Raw genomic sequence first — 19,494 nt, forward strand, 5'->3', positions numbered from 1 at the left:
CTCTGCTTATATGGCCACCACCCTAATTCAGGCCCTCATCACCTCCTCGATTAATGAAATAGCCTTTTAATTGTCTATCTGCTTTAAATCTCTCCCCCTTTCCATTGTTTCCTCTTTACAGTTGCTGTATTGATATTCTTACAGCACAGATTTGATCCCATCACTCCTTTCCTTAGAAGCTTCAGTGACTCCTAATTGCCTCCAGGAAAAAAAAAATCCAGACTGCCTATAGTGAGTCCATAAACATTTATTAAGCACCTACTAGGTGCCAGGCATTGTGCTGAACACTGAGAATACAAAAAGAGACAAGAGACAGTCCATATTCTCAAGGGGCTCATGGTTTAATGGAGGAGGCCACAAGAAAACAAAAACATACAAACAAGGTATGTATGGGATAAATAGGAAATGATTAATAGAGGGAAGCACTAGAAATAAGAGAGGTTGGGAAAGGCTTATTGTAGATGTGATTTTAGTTGGAACTTAAAGGAAGCCAGGTAGGGATAAGGAGGGAGAAGATCCTGGGCATGGGGAACAGGCAAAGAAAATAGCCAGAGCCAAGAAATGGAGTGTCTTGTTTATGGAACAGCAGGGAGATTAATGTCTCTGGATCAAAGAGTATGTGATGGAGAATAAGGTGTAAGAAGATTGGAAAGGTTGGAGGGGGGCTAAGTTATGAAAGACTTGGATGCCAAACAGAGGATTTTGTGTTTGATCCTGGAGGCAATACAAAGCCCCTAGAGTTTGTTGAGTAGGAAGGGGATGTGATTGGACCTGCAATTTAGGAAAATCACTTTAGTGTCTGAGTGGAGTATGGATTGGAGTGGAGAGAGACCTGAAGCAAGCAGACCTAACTAGCAGGCTATTGCAGTAATCCAGGTATTAGATGGTAAGGGCCTGCACTGGAGTGGTGGAAGAGGGAAGGAGGCATGTTCAAGAGATACTGCAAAGGTGAAATTGACAGGCCCTGGCAACAGATTAGATGTGGGAGGTGAGAGATAGCCCTTCACAGTTTTGGCTCCAGCCTATCCTTCTAGACTTTCATTCTCCCCTTCTCATATTCTACATTCCAGTAAAACTGGGCATCTTACTATTGCCTAGATCCATTCAGTGTCCCATTTCTATGACTTTGCATTGGCCCTTCCCCATGCCTGGAATTCATCCCCTCCTCTCTCCACCTCTTGGAATCCCTGGCTTCCTTCAGGGCTCAGCTGGAGTGCTACCTTTCCCTACATAAGCCTCTCTCTCACCTCCTATCATCCCTAATTTTTTTTTTTTTTGTATTTATAAGTCACTTAACCACTCTCATTTTGTAAAATGTGGATAACAACAATAAAACCTTACATCACTGTTGGGAAGATCACATGGGATGGCATGTAAAAGCACTTTGCAAACCTCAATATGCTATATAAATGTTTGCTATCATTATTATTATTATAAATCTAAACAATTTTATGAATGCATTTTTTTTGTTAAATCACATTTATTTCTTAGTATTTTCTTATTCCCCTGCCTCTCTCCTATTTCTCATGGGATCATAGATCTGAAATGAGAAGGGACATCAGATTGTCCAATCCCCTTGTTTTATTGATGAAGAAACAGATCTGGAGAAGTTTAATGAGTGGCCCAAAGCTCACACAGGTAAAATAGCCTAATAAGTGAGTTGGTTCTGGTAACAGGATTTGAAAAAGAGGAGGGGATGGAGAAGTAATTTAGCAAAACCAACCAAAACATCAACAGTTTCTTGTGTTACATAGAATATTCCACAACTGTAGACCTCTGCCTCTGTAATGAAGAAAGGGAGGGTTTGTTTTCCCCACCTCTCTGATGTCAAATTTGGTCATTAAAATTACACAGGATGGGGTGGGGAGGGGGTAACAGGTAAGGAAAGAAATAAACATTTATTAAGCACATGATGTATTGTGTTAAATTATTTACAAATATTATCTCATTTAATTTGACAACAACACCATAATGTAGGTGCTATTGTTATTGCTATTTGACAGTTGAGGAAATTGAAGCAAACATTGCGTAAGTGACTTGCCCAGGGTTACATAGCAAGGAAGTATGGGGAGGTAGATTTGAACTCTGTTCGTCATTACTCCATGCCTTGCTCTCTATCCACTGTACCACCAGCTGTCTTACTCAGCATTTCGGTGTTTGGTTTCAGTTGACTGTTCTTTTCCTTTACACTGATGTTGTTTAAATGTATCTTTTTTCCCTGTTCTACCTATTTCACTTTGCATATGTTCATATATGCATTTACTTTATAGTTGTACATATATTTTAATGACTTAATCACATACTTGTTTTTCTTTAGAGTGCATGCCTCTTTGGAGCATAGACTGTCTCTGGATTCTCAGCATCTGGAACAAGTCTTGTTCCTGGTAGGTGCCTAATTTATCTGTGGAATGGAATCTCATTTTGTCTTTACCCCATGTGTTACTAAGGATAAGTACTAGACCTGTGGTTACTCTGATTTGGAGAACTCCCAAGTGAAGACATTCCCTGTACTGATGAAGGTTGACACCCTCTCTGCAACTTAAGGTCTCAAAGAGTTGCCCAGAGGACTTGAAGGTTAAATGCCAGGCTCAGGGTGCCACAGCCAGTATGTGTCAGAGGCAGGATTTGAATTCATTTCTTCCTGATTTCAAGGCCAGCACTGTATCCATTATGACACAGCCTCTTGCAATGAGGTATTTTACGTATAGTGTCATTATTTTACACTTGAGGAAAGGGATGGTTGGGGGATTTAAGAGATCTGTACATGGTCACATAGTGTCAGGACTGAAATTCTAATTCACTTCTTCTTGACTCCAAATCAGTACTTTAGCTCTTGTACTCTACTGTTTCTTTGACAAAGATACCCTTCTTTTCAGAAGCTGCTTGTAGCTTAGTGGAAGAGTAGTGGACTGAGAGTCAGGAAGACCTGAGTTCAAATCCACCCTCAGATACTTCCTAGCTTTGTGACCCTGGGCAAGTCACTTAACCTCTGGTTGCCTGACAAAAGAATCCAATGGAGAAGGAAATGGCAAACTACTTCAGTATCTTTGCCAAGAAAACCCCTTGGATAATTATAGTCCATGGGGTCACAAAGAATTGGACACAATCGAACAACAACCCTTTTCTTCCTCTTTTGAAGTAGTTCTTCACATTGTATTACTAATCGATCTTATATCTGAAAAACTTGTTTGCCACACTAATGGCTAGTCCAGTCTCTCCTTTGATCATTTCCAATTTATCTCCAATTTATCTTGTTTGTAAGTAGTTGTGTGCCTGTTGTCTCTCCCATTAGACTGTGAGCTCCTTGAAAGCAAAGACTGCATTCTTTTTGCCTTTCTTTGAATTACTAATGCTTAGCACATACTTGGCACTTAATAAATTAATGCTTATTGATTTGACCCTAATTGAATTCTTATTTGTCATCTTTGATCATCTTTATCATCATTTTTACTGTTCTTTAAGCATCTATCATTCTTTTTGCTCTTCTTTAAGAATAAAACTTTTCAATTTTTAGAACTTTGTACACTATGCAAAATTGGAAATTTGCTAATTGTTAATTAGATATTTTTCTGACTTAAATTCTGAGCTAGCTAGAATCAAAGAACCCTGTTAACTCCAATAATCGTGATTTTTGAATTTTAATGGCATATGCTATTTACATTCCCCTTTTATCTTTTTTGATGCTGGCTCTTTGCAATAGCCTACTGTCCTTGGCACTGTTCTCTGACTTGTTTTGTGAGTTAGTTAGAACTGGATAATACAGGTTTTTTTTTTTCCTTTCCCATTGTTGTTCAGCGCTACCAGACCTTACTATCTTGATTCTTGTTCCCTCCCTCCACCCACTGCAATTACCATTTCATTTCAGAGGCTACTTTTCTCTCTTTGGAGTCTGTCAGCTGACAGATAGGCATCACTATACAGTGACACAAGCTGGAGACTGTCTGGATTGGAAATACAGCTTGTAGTGGACAAAATGAATTCAAGATTGTTCTGACCTAGTAGCTAGACCCATTTTCTTGTTGGTGTTTTTGTTTTTGTTATTTTGGTTTTGCATTTTAAAAAGAATCTAGTAGGGTAATTGTTTCTAATGAAAAAGTATATCCTCTTTCCCAGCATTTGTTAATAGTACATGAATGTATTAAAAATCCTTTAAATAAAATTTTGAGTTTAATGTTTAGCACTCTAGGTCTAAGGCAGTGAAGAATTTGGGCTTCAGTCCCTTCACTGCCCCTCTTTCCTCTCACCTTCTGCTCTAATTATTTATTCCTGTATTCTGTGTCCATGGAACTTACCTGTTGAGCAATACGGAATACTGGAAAGGAAACTGGATTTGGAGTTAAGGTTTCCTGTTCAAATTCAGGCTGTTACTTGTCCTTTCACCTCTGCCACTCTTCTCATCTGTAAAATGATAGGGTTCTTCTAGCTTCAACCAATCAATCATTCACTAAGCATTTACTCTCTACCATTTCCCAAGCACTGTGCTAGGTGCTGAAGATATAGATGGACAAAAAAAAAACAAATAGTTCCTGCCTTCAGAAAACTTATATTCATTAAGTGGGGGAACCATGTACACATATAAGTAAATACTAAGTAAACACAGTGGGGTGGGGGAATGGCACTAGTAGTTAATTCATAGGAGCCGCTTTTATATTAATTGTGTATTGAATGTTGATATGTTTTGGAATTGTTCTAGAATTGCCTCATCTACCTTTTTTGCCTTTCTTTACCGGATTGTAAACTTTTTAAAGTATCCCTTTTGTATGCCTGGTATTTCTGTATCTTAATGTTATGCAATAGCAGTGTTCCTTAAAATTGAATTTAACAATATTCATTAAGTGCCTCCTCTGAGCAAGTTACTGTCTGTCGGTCGATAAATATTTATTAAGTGCCAGGCAGTTTTCTAAGTGCTGAGGATACAAAGAAATATTTAAAAAAACAGACAAGCAAAATAGACCCTGCTCTCAAGTAGCTTGCAATCTAATGGGGAAAAAGAACACATCAAAGGAAGTTGGAAAAATTTGGGGGAAGGAAGGAAAGGTGAGGGAAGGAAGAGCATGGATGGTAAAGTCCAAAGCAGTGCAGGCAGGTGGGAAATGAAGAGAGGGCTAGTCTGGGAGCCCTCCTCAAATGGAGGTTCTGTGAGGAGCTCTCCACCCTCGGTTCAGATGGGTCCCTGGGGCAGAGGATACTGGTGGTGTGAGTACCAGAGATGATGTATTCTTGTAGGATGATGAAGTTCTGGGAGCAAGATGGAAAGGAAATCAAGAACCTGCTGTGGCAGAGCTGTGAAAAGTGGTCTGTAAATCAAATCCTTTTTCAAATGATAAGGAAGTATGGGAGAGAGGCCACTTGCTGTTTAAAAGAATTCCTTTTACAAATTTAAGAATTCTCCTCTAAATGCATCTTTAAATTAGGATTTTTCTTCTGTCAGGTTTGATTAAAATGGAGCACACCTTGAACTGTGCTTTGTGTTCTAGAGTTAATGAGGAGGCAGAAGAGAGCACTGAATATAATGAAAGAAGAAACATTTAAATTGCCCTACTTTGTAGGCTCTTCTCAATTTTGTCCAATAAATCACCAAGAATTTATTAAGAGCCTTTACTTTGTATTTACTGTGTATAATGTTTGGGGGTGGGCGTGGGGAGAAAGTAGAATGGTCAATGAATATAGGATAGGCAGAACCCGAGGATAGACCCAACATTGTGGGGCATAATGATGATGCGTCAGACCCATTCTGGATGGTCAGACATGTAGGAGGATGAATCTAATTCTTTTAGGGAACTTTGTGACTAATGATCGGTCATTGCCAATTTAACTACTTGGGTTTCTGCTGTTGGCAGTACATCTCTGGGGGAGCTTGGTGTTAGTCTGGCTTTTGGAGTAGATTATAAGGTCAAAGGATTTAGAACTGGAAGGGACATTAGAGACCATCTAGTCCATGGGTGAAGTGTTGTTTTTGTTTTTTTTTTTAATCATGGATCCTTTTGGCATCCTATTCAAGCTGTGGACCCCTTCTCAGAATAAAGTCTTTCAATGCATTAAACACATAGGATTTCAAAGAAAATCAATTATGTTGAATTCTGGTCATTAAAATATCTTACAGTTATCAAAATATTTTACAGAGGAAGAAACTGGGGGAGGGAATGATTATTATAGAGCTAATTAAGTGACAGAGCTAGGATTTTATCCCAAGTCTTTTAACCTCAAATTCTGATCTCTTTACACTCCACAGTACTACCCTCATTTCCACCAAGTGATTCAGTTTGAACTGACTTACCTGAGGAATACAGTGGTTTTCCTGTAGCACAAAAACCAAGAACGACGTCCCTAGGGCACACCACTAGATACTTCACCCCAAAGTTGACTTCAGTCCATTTTTCAGTGCTGTGTGAGTCTAGCCATTCCATCAATTTTGAATCCACCACACACACACACACACACACAGGTTGTTTAGTTCATGACTCTCCACCTTTTCCTCCCAAAGCCCAGATGAGACTTTCTCAAAAGCGTGGCTAAAATCCAGATATATACCATGTCTGTTCGCTCGGTATGAAAAGGAAGAGAGAAGTTAGTATGGTATGACATTCTAGGTGAACCCATGCTGGTGCTTAGTAATCACAGCTTCCCTTTCATTGAAGGTTTTTGAGTTGAGGATTGGTAGGTGAAGGAAGGATGGATTGGAGAAAGGAGAAGTGGAGGTAGGAAGACCAGATAGGAGGTTAATATAATGGTCTAAATAAGAACTGAATGAAAGCCTAAACTGGAGTGGTGGCACTATTAGTGGAGTTGATGTCAAATCAATAGGAGCTGGGAGCTGATTGGATATACAGTTCATCTTCTATGATATAAGCATTTAGTCCCAGGTACTGTAAGGCCTAGAAGTAAAGCATCAAATCAAAAACATATAGGGTAGGTGTTGAGGGTGGTTGTTGTAGGGGTAGGGCTTTGGGTAGGAATAGCCAATAACCAGTGTTAGACTTCTTGATTTGATCAGTTGTATTAAGAACAGATACAAAATTGTTTGAAGAAATTATGTCCATTTTCTTGCACTTTCAAGTCCTCATGTTTCTCCTTTCACCAACTTTTTTTAATGTGTGTTTTGCCTTTTCTGACTAGGAAATCTAGAGAGACCTCATTTATAAGAAGAATAGGGAGAGGAATTGGAAAGGGGAGTACGAGTATATATTTCATACCAGAACAGTGGAATCACAGCACACATAGAGCTTAAAAGTGTTCTTTTATGGCATCTTTCCATTTCCCGCCATTCTTATTTCAGCAAGTCTCTGCTGGTGTATAAAGGTTAATGGTAAAATAAATGTAAACTGCTAATGCATAAATGCTCTCTGGCAGGAGAATAAAACATTGCAAAGTTATAAATTGCTAGAGTAGACTACACTAAGGTTACCTAGTGAGTAAACATTGAATAAAACAATTTATTCCATCAAGAAACTGAATCAAGATCCTTCCTTCTAAAAGGTCTCTTTTTCTCTAGCACTGCATCTCCTCTTCCACGGCTGAAAGTGTCCTATTATAAGATTATGTCTTTCTTGCTCAATAAATATTGAGGATTATTTTCTAGTTGGTGTCAGACATTTAAAAATATTATTTTATTGATGCCTTTTGTTTATATACCACATTAATTTCTGAATATATCCTTTCCTACCCCCTACCCTGCATGAGCCCAGACATTTTATATTTATATATGTATGTCTATGTATTTGTATATATGTGTCTATTCATATATATGTATATCTACATATGTATACATGTATTATACTTCTACAACTTTCTCAATTTGTTATCACAAGATTAGTTGCCAAATAATTATGAGAATATTTAATAGTCTTTTCTGTCTATATTCTTTCCCTTAATCCTTTATCTCATCTACTCCCCTAGCTTTTATGCAGATGACTCCCAAATCTTTATTTTAAGATTAAACTTTTAACTCTTTGCTAAGCTGGATATTTACCCAGTCATTTTTTTTTGGCTGTATCTTTTCTTTGTGCTGCAGGAAAACCGCTGTATTCCTGAGGCCATTCAGGTATAGCTGACCTACTTGGAGGAGGATTAGGATATGGGGCAGCTAGGTGGTACAATGGATAGACTCCCTGGAGTCAGGGAGACCTGAGTTCAAACCTAGCCTCAGACACTTACTAGCTGTGTGACCCTGGGCAAGTCACTTAACATCTGTTTGTCTCAGTTTCCTAATCGGCAAAATGAGAATAATAGCACCCAGCTCCCAGGGTTATTGTGAAAATCAAATGAGATAATTATTGCAAAGCACTTAGCACAGTGCCTGGCACATAGTAAGTCCTATATACATGTTATTTTTTGTTATTACTACTAGTAGTAAATATTATTGATATTAAAGGATCCAGGGTTTGACATTAAAGAACTTGGGTTCAAATCTGAGCTCTGTGACCCTGAATGTCTTTTAGACATTTCACAAGCACTCTGAACTTATTATGACTAAAATGAAACTCATTTTCCTTTTCAAACTTCCTTTCTCTTGTGTTTCCACTTTCTGTTAATGACATTGAAATTTTTCTGGTCATGCAGGCTTTAACTTTGGAGTTCCGTCTCCTTTCCCTTCTCCCACTGAGTGCACTTGAGTTATTAAAGGTCCCATTGTTTCATCATAGTTTTTGCTCCTGTTATCTAATGCTTCTTCTCCATTCTCATCGACTCCACCTTTGTTCAAGCCCTCCATGCATTTTCCCTGGAGTATTGCAGTAGGCTCCTAACTAGTTCCCCACCTCTCTTCTCACTGTAGTCTGTCATATACATTACTGACCACATCACCCTCCTGATGCCCAAATGAGATCATATTACTCAAGGTCAAAACATTCAAGGACTTTGTCTTCCTAATAAAATAAAACCAAATTAGTTTGTCATTCGAGGTTGTCGATAGCCTGGCTCCAACCTTACGTCATTAAACTAGAGAGTTTTTCATAATCTAAATATATCCTGTGCTTTCTTGTTTCTATAGGTTTGATTTTCTGTATATAGAAGTACCTAGCTAGGGGCAGCCCGGTGGCACCATGCATAATGCTGGGCCTGGAATCAGGAAGTACTGTGTTCAAATTTACTTCAGACACTTACTAGCTATGTAACCCTGGGCAAGTCACTAAACTTCTGTTTGCCTCTGTTTTCTCAGCTGTAAAATGTGGATCATAATAGTACCTACCTCCCAAGGTTGTTGTGGGAATAAAATGAGAACATATATGGAAAAAGAGCTTAGCACAGTACCTGGAACATAGTAGGTACCATATAAGTGCTTCTTCCCTCCCTCCTTCCCATTTCATCTTTTACTTGGGCCTTCTCCTCCAACCTTCATGCATCTTGCACTGGGTCATATTCATAGACCTCAATCAACAAATGTTTACTGAATTAAATTATTAGTCTAACACATTGAATATGTCAGGATGGTAGAGGTTGGGGATTTAAGCTGAATACCTCTTTATAGTCGTAATGGTTCCATTTTCTTCATTGGGGGTCCATTCCTTTAGAAACTTGGGGGTTGTGTTTGACCATTTGGTGTAATAAAAGAAGAATAAGAACAAAATTAGACTTTTGTTAAGACTTATACCTCAAGGACAATGTAGTCAGCATTGTCCTAGATTGTAGGTAGGTCTCAAGCTCTAAGACACCTCAGAATATCTAGTTCACCGCCTTCATTTTACAGATTGGAAAACCAGGGCCCAGGGAGGTTAAGTCACGCAAGTAGAAAATGATAGTGTCGGGATTTGAACTCAGGCCCTCAGACTCCGGAGGCAGTATTCTTTCTAATGTACCATGATGACACTCACCATGTACATATAATCATCTGCACACATGAGACATTGACAAAATGCACATTATGTATAGTTTGATATTTTAATTATCTGTGTGCCAAAGGCTCTCCCTTTTCCCTCACAACCAGACTGCAAGCTTTAGTAAGAAGGGATCATTTCTTTCTTATTTAAAATTTCTCTCTCCCCTATTATATTAACTCACCCAGTATGCTGTTTTTAAAGTAAGAGCTTAATATATTAGGTGAATGGAACAAACTGAAATTACTGCTATTCTGCTCTGAGTGGTAGAGGGGTAAGTTGGAAGACCTAACATTATCCTGGTTGTGAATCTGGAGGCTTCAGTCTTTTCCCTGACTAGGCTAACACGCCACTGATACCACTGCTTTCCTTTCTCCCACTCCTATTCTCTTTCCTGCCCACAGAGAACCCAGTAATTAAGTGATGAATATGGTGACATTCCATTTCCTGTGCCTAGACTTTTGTATAGGCTGACCCCCATGCTTTCCCTCCTTTCCTTCTGCCTCTTAAGAATCTCAAACTTCCTTTAAAGTTCATCTAAATGAGAACCTCCTACATTAGCTTTCATTATTTTTTTCCCTGAACCTCCCCCTCCCCCAAAAAATCCAGTAGTTAATGGTAGTAACAATAATTGATATTGTTCAGTCGTGTCTGACTCTTTGTGACCCCTTTTGGTATTTTTTTGGCCAAGATACTAGAGAGTGGTTTGCCATTTCCTTCTCCGGCTCATTTTACCCATGAGGAAACTGAGGCAAACAGGGTTAAGTGACTTGCCCAGAGTCACACAGCTAGTAAGTGTCTGAGGCTGGACTGAACTCGAGAAGAGTCTTCCCGACTCCACTGTGCCACCTAGCAACCCTATAATAGCTAGCATTTATGTAGCAATTTATCTTGTATTTGCTTTGGCATCAAGGTAGCCTGAGAGAGTGCATAGAGCAGTGAACTTGGAGTTATGGAGACCTGAGTTAGAAACGTATTTCAGATACTTATTAGCTTTGTGACCCCAGGACAAGTTACTTAACTTCTATAAATCAAAAGTTTCCCCACCTGTAAATGGGGCTCAATAATTGCATATGAATCACTTAAAAACAACAACAACCACCTTCAAGCACTATACAGTGTGTCCCAAAAGTCTTACAGCAGTTTTAAGTTATTAAAGCTTAGTTCAATTTTAGCTTAAAACTACACTAAGACTGTTGAAATGTTAGTCACTCTTATTTGTTACTTTGGCAATGAGGTAGTGTGGAGCAGTGGGTAGAGTTGTCCTTGACTATAAGATTCAACTGCCTCTAGCAAAATAGTTCTCAGTGTGGTCAGACCCTTTCAGGGGGTTCATGAGATTAAAATTATTTTCATAATAACATTAAAACGCTATTTATCTATTAAAATACTCTTCCCTTTTCCAGCTACATGTCAGGTTTAGTTCCTATCCCTTACTTTGTACGTAATTTGTATTTACTAATACTGCTTATACACGTTGTTTCCCCTAATAGAATGTACGCTTCTCATGGGTAGGATCTGTTTTGCCTCTTGTCTTGGGGCCTTGAACAAATCATTCCTTGTTTTTTGATTACCAGATGTTTGATGTCACTGAGGTTAGGCTATTGATTCAAGTTGAAAATTCCTCTTCCATCTTTGAGATAATGGGCTTCAAGGGTGGGAAGCCTGGGGCCTCAAGGCCACTTGTGATCCTCTAGGTCCTCAAGTGCAGCCCTTCGACTAAATCCAAACTTCACAGAACAAATCCTTTTATTCAGGGTTCCCCACCCTGGTTAGATAATGGGAAAGTAGAGGTTCAGGTAGTTTTGGATCAGGACCTTTGAAGACTCATTTCAATCCCATCTCTGTTGTCTTGTATAACAAATCATTGGTCTTCTCGTTAGCCCTAGGACCCCTTATCTGTAAAATAAGGGCAGTGGGTTGATTGATGATGATCACTAAGGGCCTTTCCAGACCTACAGAAGACTGGGATTCATTGGTTTGCTTCCTCTCCTAAAAGTTAGAGCAGTTATAAACTGAATTACGTATGTTCTTTGTTAGTTTATGCTAAACTTGTTTCAGATAGTTCGATTCAATTTAAGAAGCAATTATTAAGGAACTACTACTTGCAGTCACAGTAAAGAACTCCTATATTTACACACATTTTCTTTGAAAATGAAGCACTTAGAGTTTCTAAGGGGCTGAGAGTTAAGGATGTAATGGCAGGGTGACTTCTCTTTTAGACATCCAGGAATAAATATGATACTAGTGGTGATAATGTATAATAGCCTTCATTTATACAATGCTTTTAACATTTACAAAGCACTTTACACACAACAGCCCTGTGAGCTAGGGAGTGTAAGTATTTCACAGATGAATGAAATGAGGCTTAGAAAGATTAAGTGACCACTAGCCACTTAAGGACCCACAGCTGGTCAGTGTCAAAGCTGGGATTTAAACACCAAGTTTCCTTATTCCAAGTCCAGTGCCCTTAGCATCATGCAGGGTTACCTTTTAAACTTTTTTCTGGTTCAGATTGTACAGTACCTTCTCATAGCCAGTTCTGGCAGATTGATACATCTCTAGTCTGTCCAGATTTTATAAACACAAGCTTTCAGTTCACACACTGAGATCTCTCTGACCTCTCTCCTGGGAAAGGGGCTGGTGAGAAGCTGCTGACACAGTGAGGAAAGGGTCACGGACACATCCTTAGACACACTTGGTTTTTGCCCATCCCCATACTGTGTGTGGTTCAGAATGGCCCTTGTGTGCCCAGAATCTTGCTACATTGTCATCTATTAAGCTTTTCTAGTGCTAGTTCTGGATGTTCTGAAGGTTGAATTAAAATGACCAATAGCAATAATTAAATTAAATTAAAATCTGCTCATTATATATAAATCAAGAGAACATTGCCTTTGCTGTACAGTCAAGTTTTGTTATAATGCTTATTTTGAAAACGCAAATTTGTTCCAAACTGACTGATGTATTAGAAAACAATTTGAGCATGCTCTTCGAATATCGAGAGATTTCTTCCTGTAGAAAGAGAATGAAGAAAACTGCAACACTTCACAATAACTCACAAGCTGCAATCTTTCTGACACTCCCTTCCACAAGCAAATTGGGGTTTTTTCGAGGTAAAGTACCATGTATTTATTATGTCTTCTGCTGTAGTAGGAGCTATGGGAAGGAGGAGAGCTGGTTCACCATCCCCAACCCCCACCCCACTTAGGCCATGGCCTCCAAGTCTGAGGCCTAACTTTTCAGATAGTGCCAGCCCAGTCCCTGTGGGAACTGGGGTAGAGGCCAAGCAGTAGTCTGAGTCACTGATGCTACCACTATTTATTGTAATATTTATGTATTTCTTAGTCATTTGACGTGTATAAAACTATGCTACCATTTTTATTAGGTTCCTGTCTTTTTTATGTGTCATTGATGAAGTTTTTGAGTGTTATGCTCCTAACCCTGTTTTCCCCATAAACCCTGTGGTTTTTTATTGTGAGATTTTACATAGCGAAGTGTTTTTTGGGAAGAAACATGTCTCATTTTAGCAGAAATGACTGTCAGTCATAAAAAGTTTCTGCTTCTATGCTCTCTAAAAACTTTACTCAGTGCAAAACCAGTTCTGCCATTTAAAAAAAAATCTTCTGTGCTTAAACTAGGATCAGACATACCCCCAGATAGCATGCCAAGGACTGTGTTTATTCTGATCTCCAGATATAGCACTTCAAATTCTGTGGATCAGCCTGGACCCTTTCAGTCAGTCGTGTATTCACAGTATAACGTTTTCAGTTCCCTAAAACATGCTTCTCCCTCAGGGTCCAAGCATCTTGGACCCTGCTTGAACCCAAGAGAATGAAGTCTTCTTTTCAGGTAAGACAATAGCACTCTAAGGATTAGTGTGTATTTTAAATTAAATCAAAACAGCACAGGCTTCACCAAGGTGACACCCATGGGCGTTGTTTTCTCTCAGATTTTGCAAGCCAGACTGGATGTTAGTTGTTTGGTAGAGTTGTTTTGACCAGTGGACATATACATTTGGCAGAGAGGAGGCAGGTCTGGGGTGTGACCATAGGCAATCAGAAAGGGACAGGCATTGGTATCCAAACTGTTCAATTCAGCTCACATTCATTAAGAAAGCTCTATGTACAAGGGATTGGGGGTACAAAGTCACAATGAAAAAAAGCAAACTGTCCCTTAGCAGGGCATTATCGTAATAAACAGTACATTATGATAGTGAAAACACATTGGAAATTTTTAAATCCCATGTTTCACCTAGTGAAGGTGAAGCAACTAAGTGGTATAGTGGATCGAGCACTGAGTTTAGAGTCAGGAAGACCGGAGTCCAAATTCTGCCTCAGGTTTTTACTAGCTCTGTGACCCTTAGCAAGTTACTTAATTTCTCTCAGCCTCAGTTTACTCTTTTGTAAAATAAGGGAGTTGGACTTGATGGCCTCTATGGTCCAATCTAACTCCGTAGTCCATCGAATTAGTTTCTGGTCCAAAAGCCAGTGGGACTGAATGTTAACAGTGCCAGACTGACAGTCAAGGGATTTTTTTTTTTTATTCTAGACAATCACTAATTCTTGAACCCAGAACAAATTGCTTATCTTTTTTAGTGCATTAGGTTTTTCAGTTGAAAAATTAGGTTAGTGATCTTTATCTCCTATCTATATTTATTATTTGTGTAAACAAATAAGGTAAAATCATTCTAGCATTTTTCTCCTTAAACTACCATTGCCATCTCCTACAAGAAACCTTTCCTTTTTCCCTTCTCTCCTTACCCCTATAGCCCTTCCCACCACCAATTCTCTTTCTGGCCCCCAAAATATATATATATATGTCTTATATATGTTTTGTGTCTATTTGTGTTAAGTTTTTTTTTCCATGATAGAAGATGAGCTCCTTGAGGACAGGAACTGCTTCTTTTTTTGGGGGGGGGGGTAACTCCAGTGCCTAGCACATCATAATTGTTTACTAAATGACTGTTGTTTGATTAAGATTGAGTTATCTTCTTAGTGAGAAGAATAAGCAGGATGTAGTGGATAGAGTTCTGAATTTGGAGTTAGGAAGACCTAGCTAGATTCAAATCTTGCTCTTATAGATTTATGAGCTATATCACTTAACTTCTCTGGGCCTCAGTTTCTTCATCTGTAAAAAGAGGGGTTTGTTGGACTTGCTGGCTTCTAATACCACTTCTAGCTCTAAGATCCTATCAATGGTCATAAGCAATTTAATGTAATACTCGTTCATGTTTGGTCCTGGGCTAAGAAATTTGAACAGGGAAAAGGGAATAGAGGTGCTCTTTGCTCTTACTAAATTTGTTACTTAAAATTACACACATACAAACCTATGCATGTATGTAAATTTGTGCCATGGCTTAAGCCCATGAAGTAGTTAATGTCCATAAACATTTCACAAAATAATGTATACTTTGGTTGACAGTTCATTGATAAGGTATCCAAGGGGTGGTTTTTAAAAGCGAAAAGAAAAGAAAATGCACCACAAGTTTGAGTAGTTTATATGAGACAAGGAGATAAATCCATAATACCCTGGTGACGGGAAGGAGCTACCTCTTACAAACCTAGCATCATACATAACATGTTCATTTTGGGAACTTTCCTTGGGGCATCATCTTCAAACTTTGTTCTTGCACAAAAATGATCTATTCTATGTGAATGTGAGCTCTGTGAGAACATTTTTATGCGGATACTTTTCTTTCTGTAATGTTACATATGAAATTATATTACACAATAAAGCCACATGAATCATTCACATTCTTTTATACTGCTGATGTGTAAGTGTCTGAATTATTTTATCCATGTGGATACTCCTTTCCCTGGCATAAATTGCAACCTCACTTGGGTCTTGCCAGGATGAGAAGCCTGGGTGAAAGGTGACCATGATTTTCTACAAATTCTTCACAAAGATCTTCACAAAGGATCTAGCCAATGGCCTTGAGGCCTTCTTTATAGGGTAGATACCAAAGCGACACTTGGACTGTCCTTTGTTCTTGTCTCTTCTAATCATAAATATCATTTAATATGTCTTTGATGCTGTATTTATTAAATGTCTTTATGTATCAAGTTTTCATTTGTAACATACTACCCTTTATTTATTCTGACCATATAACTCTCCATTGCCCATTGGTTCACCTACAAAAAATACTTTTTGCATGTGACAGACTGGGATATATGCAAATGGATTTAATTTGATCTAATGTTATCCAGATTTTACCCCTAATTTCACTTTTCACAATGGCATTCTCCATCTTTGAAAGGGGCAGTGTGATATTGGAAAAGAGGCTAGTCTCAAAATAGAGAAGAGATAGATTTAACTGCTGACCATTAATACATAATAGCTATGTGATAGTGGAAAAATCACTTAACTTCTATATGTCCCAAGTATCTCAGTTGGAAGGTTTTATTTTATTTCTTATTTTATAGATAGGTAAAGTAAGGCCTAGAAAGGTGAAATTGAGTGCTAAGGACCCCTCAGGAAATAAATGTCAGAGGGTGGTAGATTTAGAACTGAAAAGCACCTACCCTGGGATTCATCTGGTCAACCCCCTCCTTCTTTTAGATGAGGAAACTGAGGCCTAGAGAGTTAGTGACTTCCCTGAGGTCACATAGACTAATAAGTAGCCAGCACTCTTTGCAATATATAGAGTTGTGGGGCTAGATGGCATATTGGGTAGAGCACCAGCCCTGGAGTCATGGGGGACCTGAGTTCAAAACTGGCCTCAGACACATGATACTCACTAGCTGGGTGACCTTGGGCAAATCACTTAACCCCAGTTGCCTGGCCAAAAATAAATAAATGAAAAGCAATATATAGAGTTGTGATGTAACTTCAACCCATTTCTTCTTCTACCATATCATATTGTTGAAACTTGTCCCCCAAAGCTCTGTCCTCGGCCCTCTTCTCTTCTCCCTCTATACTAGCTTACTTGGTGAGCTGAAACTCCTGGGTTCAATTATCATCTCTTTGCGAGTGATTCTCAGATATGTTTATCCAGCCCCAATCTCTCTCCTGAACTCCAGTCTTGCATCACCAATTTCTTGTTGGATATCTTGAACTGGATATCTCATAAGCATCTCAAACTTACCATGTCCAGAACAGAACCCATTATCTTTCTGTTGACGTCCTCCCATCTTTCTACTTTCCCTATTACTGTCAAAGGCATCATCATCCTCCCAGTCATCCAGGCTCACAACCTAGATATCATTCTTGACTCATCACTTGCCCTCAAAGACCTTCCTTCTCCATATTTAATTAGTTGCCAAGTGTTGTTTCTACCTTCTTAACATCTCTTATATACATCCCCTTTTCTCTTCTTACGTGTCTGCATTACTAGTGAAGGTCCTTAATCATCTCACACTTAAACTATTGTAAATAGCCCTCTGGTCAATCTCCCTGCCTCAAGTCTTTCCCCACTCCAGTGTAACCTCTACTTAACTGCCAAAGGGATATTCCTAATGTATACAACTGACCATGTTACCTCTTCCCCCTACTAAATAAACTCCCATTGGCTCCCTATTGCCTCTAGAGTAAGATACAGTTTTCTCTCTATGGCTTTTAAAGCCTTTCACAATCCAACATGATTTGGTCAGAGGATATGTGTTGGGGGTACTGAGTTGGATGGTTCTGGTAAGCCAGTTAATGGACCAGACAAAAGAATATGAGATTGATGTAATAGGCTGTAGGGAGATTTAGCATTCATGCCTCGTCTATACCCTAACCCTCTCATTTTTATACGTGAGGAAACTTAACAAAGGAGTGACATGATATAAGGGGTTATTTAGGAAGATTAAGGACTGATGGTCTTTCAGATCCCTTCCAGCTTTGAATCTATGATCCTATGATTTGGCAGCTTTATATGTGTGTGTGTATATGTATGTGTGTGTGTGTGTGTATATATATATGTGTGTATAGATGTATAGATGTATGTATGCATATGCTTCTTCTTTCCCTTTGTAATGATCCAACTTTTATATATATGTGTGTGTGTATATGTTAGTTATATATACTTATATATAAAAGTTTTATATATACATATAAGTTGGATATATATATACTTATATACATATATAAATTTTATGTGTGTGTATGTATGTATGTATATACATATAAGTTGGATCATTGCAAAGGAAAAGAAGAAGCAGAAAAACCAGTTAAGTAGTTCAAGCATGAATGCTAGTTTGTAGGAAAGATTGGTGGTGGGATGGTTATTGGTCTTAAGTGTTCATTTTATCTGACAATTCAACCTTAAACATTTACTATTGTAAGTTATTGTATGCAAGTCAAGTTACAAAAATTAATGGCAGCATCATGGTAAATTCCTTTTCTGGGCTTTCTCTTACACCTGTAGTTCCATTGTGAAATAAAACAATAGAAAAAGGAATCACAAATAATACTATAAAAGTCAGTGGCAAGAATAGGTGACAGCTTCTAGTGCAAAATATACTGGATTAGGAGGCATGAAGTGAGGAATAATAACATTTATATAGCACTTTAAGGTTTACAAAGCAAAATATATGTATTATCTCATAACAACCCTAGATAGTAAGTACTATTATTTTGCCTTTTTTAACAGTTAAAGAAGTTGAGGCAAACAGAGGTTAAGTTATTTGACCAGGGTGAAATAGCTGGTAAGTATCAGAGAATTTGAACTCGAATCTTCCTGATTCCTACTCCAGTGCTCTACTCTAGCTGTTCTGCTTTTGGCTCTGCTGTCTAATTATTAAGTGAGAAAGTTGGGCTGAATGCTTTTTCTTTCTTTAAAAATTTTAAATTTACATTTATTTTGTTTCTGTACCTTAATTTCTGTGTATATTTCTCCCCTTCCAATACCCAGAGAATCATTCCCTATAACTAAGGAAAAAGGAGGAGGTAGGGGAAGCTATTCAGTAAAATTAACACATCAGCTGAATCTGATAGTATATGTGGTATTCCAGATACAGAATGCCCCACTTTGTAAAGGGAGAGAAGTTATTTTCTCCTTTCTCAGGGCCCAGATTTGGCCAGTATGACTAAACAGTATTGTCTCTGTCTTTGTTTCTTTCTTTCCTTCCTTCCTTCCTTCTTCTTTTCATTTACATTGTTATTGTATTTCAGATTCCACCTAATTCACTCTCATGAATTCATGTCTTCTCTGACTTCCTCATGTCTTGCTATGTAGCAATATCCCATTTTATTCATGTACCACAATTAGTTTGGCTATTTATTCCCTAATCTGCAATGTTTCCAAATGGCATATACTTTTCCCCCAGCGTTTTGCTATCACAAATACCAGATAGTACTGGTATGATATATGTGATTTATACAAAATAAATAACTTAAGAATGGCTCTTTTAAAGGATTCTTTCAGCAAAGAGAGAGAGAGAGACAGAGACAGAGAATATATGAAAGAATTGTTTTGGCCCTTATCGTAGTAGATAGGATAGTTTCAGAACTCTTTGAAAAAGCAAATTTGAAACCATCAATAAGTTAAGTAATGAAGAATTGCCACTTCAGTATGAATATGATTTTAACTAAAAATCAATTTGTTTTCTTTATCATTAAAAATATCCAACCAGAAGCGCATTGGATAAAATGATTGCCAGATATATAGGTTTTTTACGTATTTTGCTGATGATATAAGATTTGTGTTCCTTCCTACTGTTACTGGAGCATTTGCTTTAAATGAGGTGAATTGAAAAACATT

General features: G+C 38.2%; 1 protein-coding gene across 3 annotated transcripts in view; it reads left to right on the forward strand.

Moving 5' to 3' along the window:
* The window catches only part of LOC114054124 (protein FAM110B), a 192,827-nt gene that overhangs the window by 46,210 nt on the left and 127,123 nt on the right, over positions 1-19,494 (forward strand). The window contains exon 1 of one of the 3 annotated variants that reach the window (XM_027877262.1): positions 2,329-2,384. The exons of the other annotated variants lie outside the window; for them this stretch is intronic. The gene's annotated coding sequence lies outside the window, so the exon portion shown is untranslated. Of the gene's footprint in view, positions 1-2,328; positions 2,385-19,494 lie in introns of those variants that run through there. 3 annotated transcript variants of the gene reach the window in all.

This window comes from Vombatus ursinus, unplaced genomic scaffold (assembly GCF_900497805.2).
Source record: "Vombatus ursinus unplaced genomic scaffold, bare-nosed wombat genome assembly UNPS02014812.1, whole genome shotgun sequence".
In the NCBI taxonomy this organism is placed as follows: Eukaryota; Metazoa; Chordata; class Mammalia; order Diprotodontia; family Vombatidae; genus Vombatus; species Vombatus ursinus.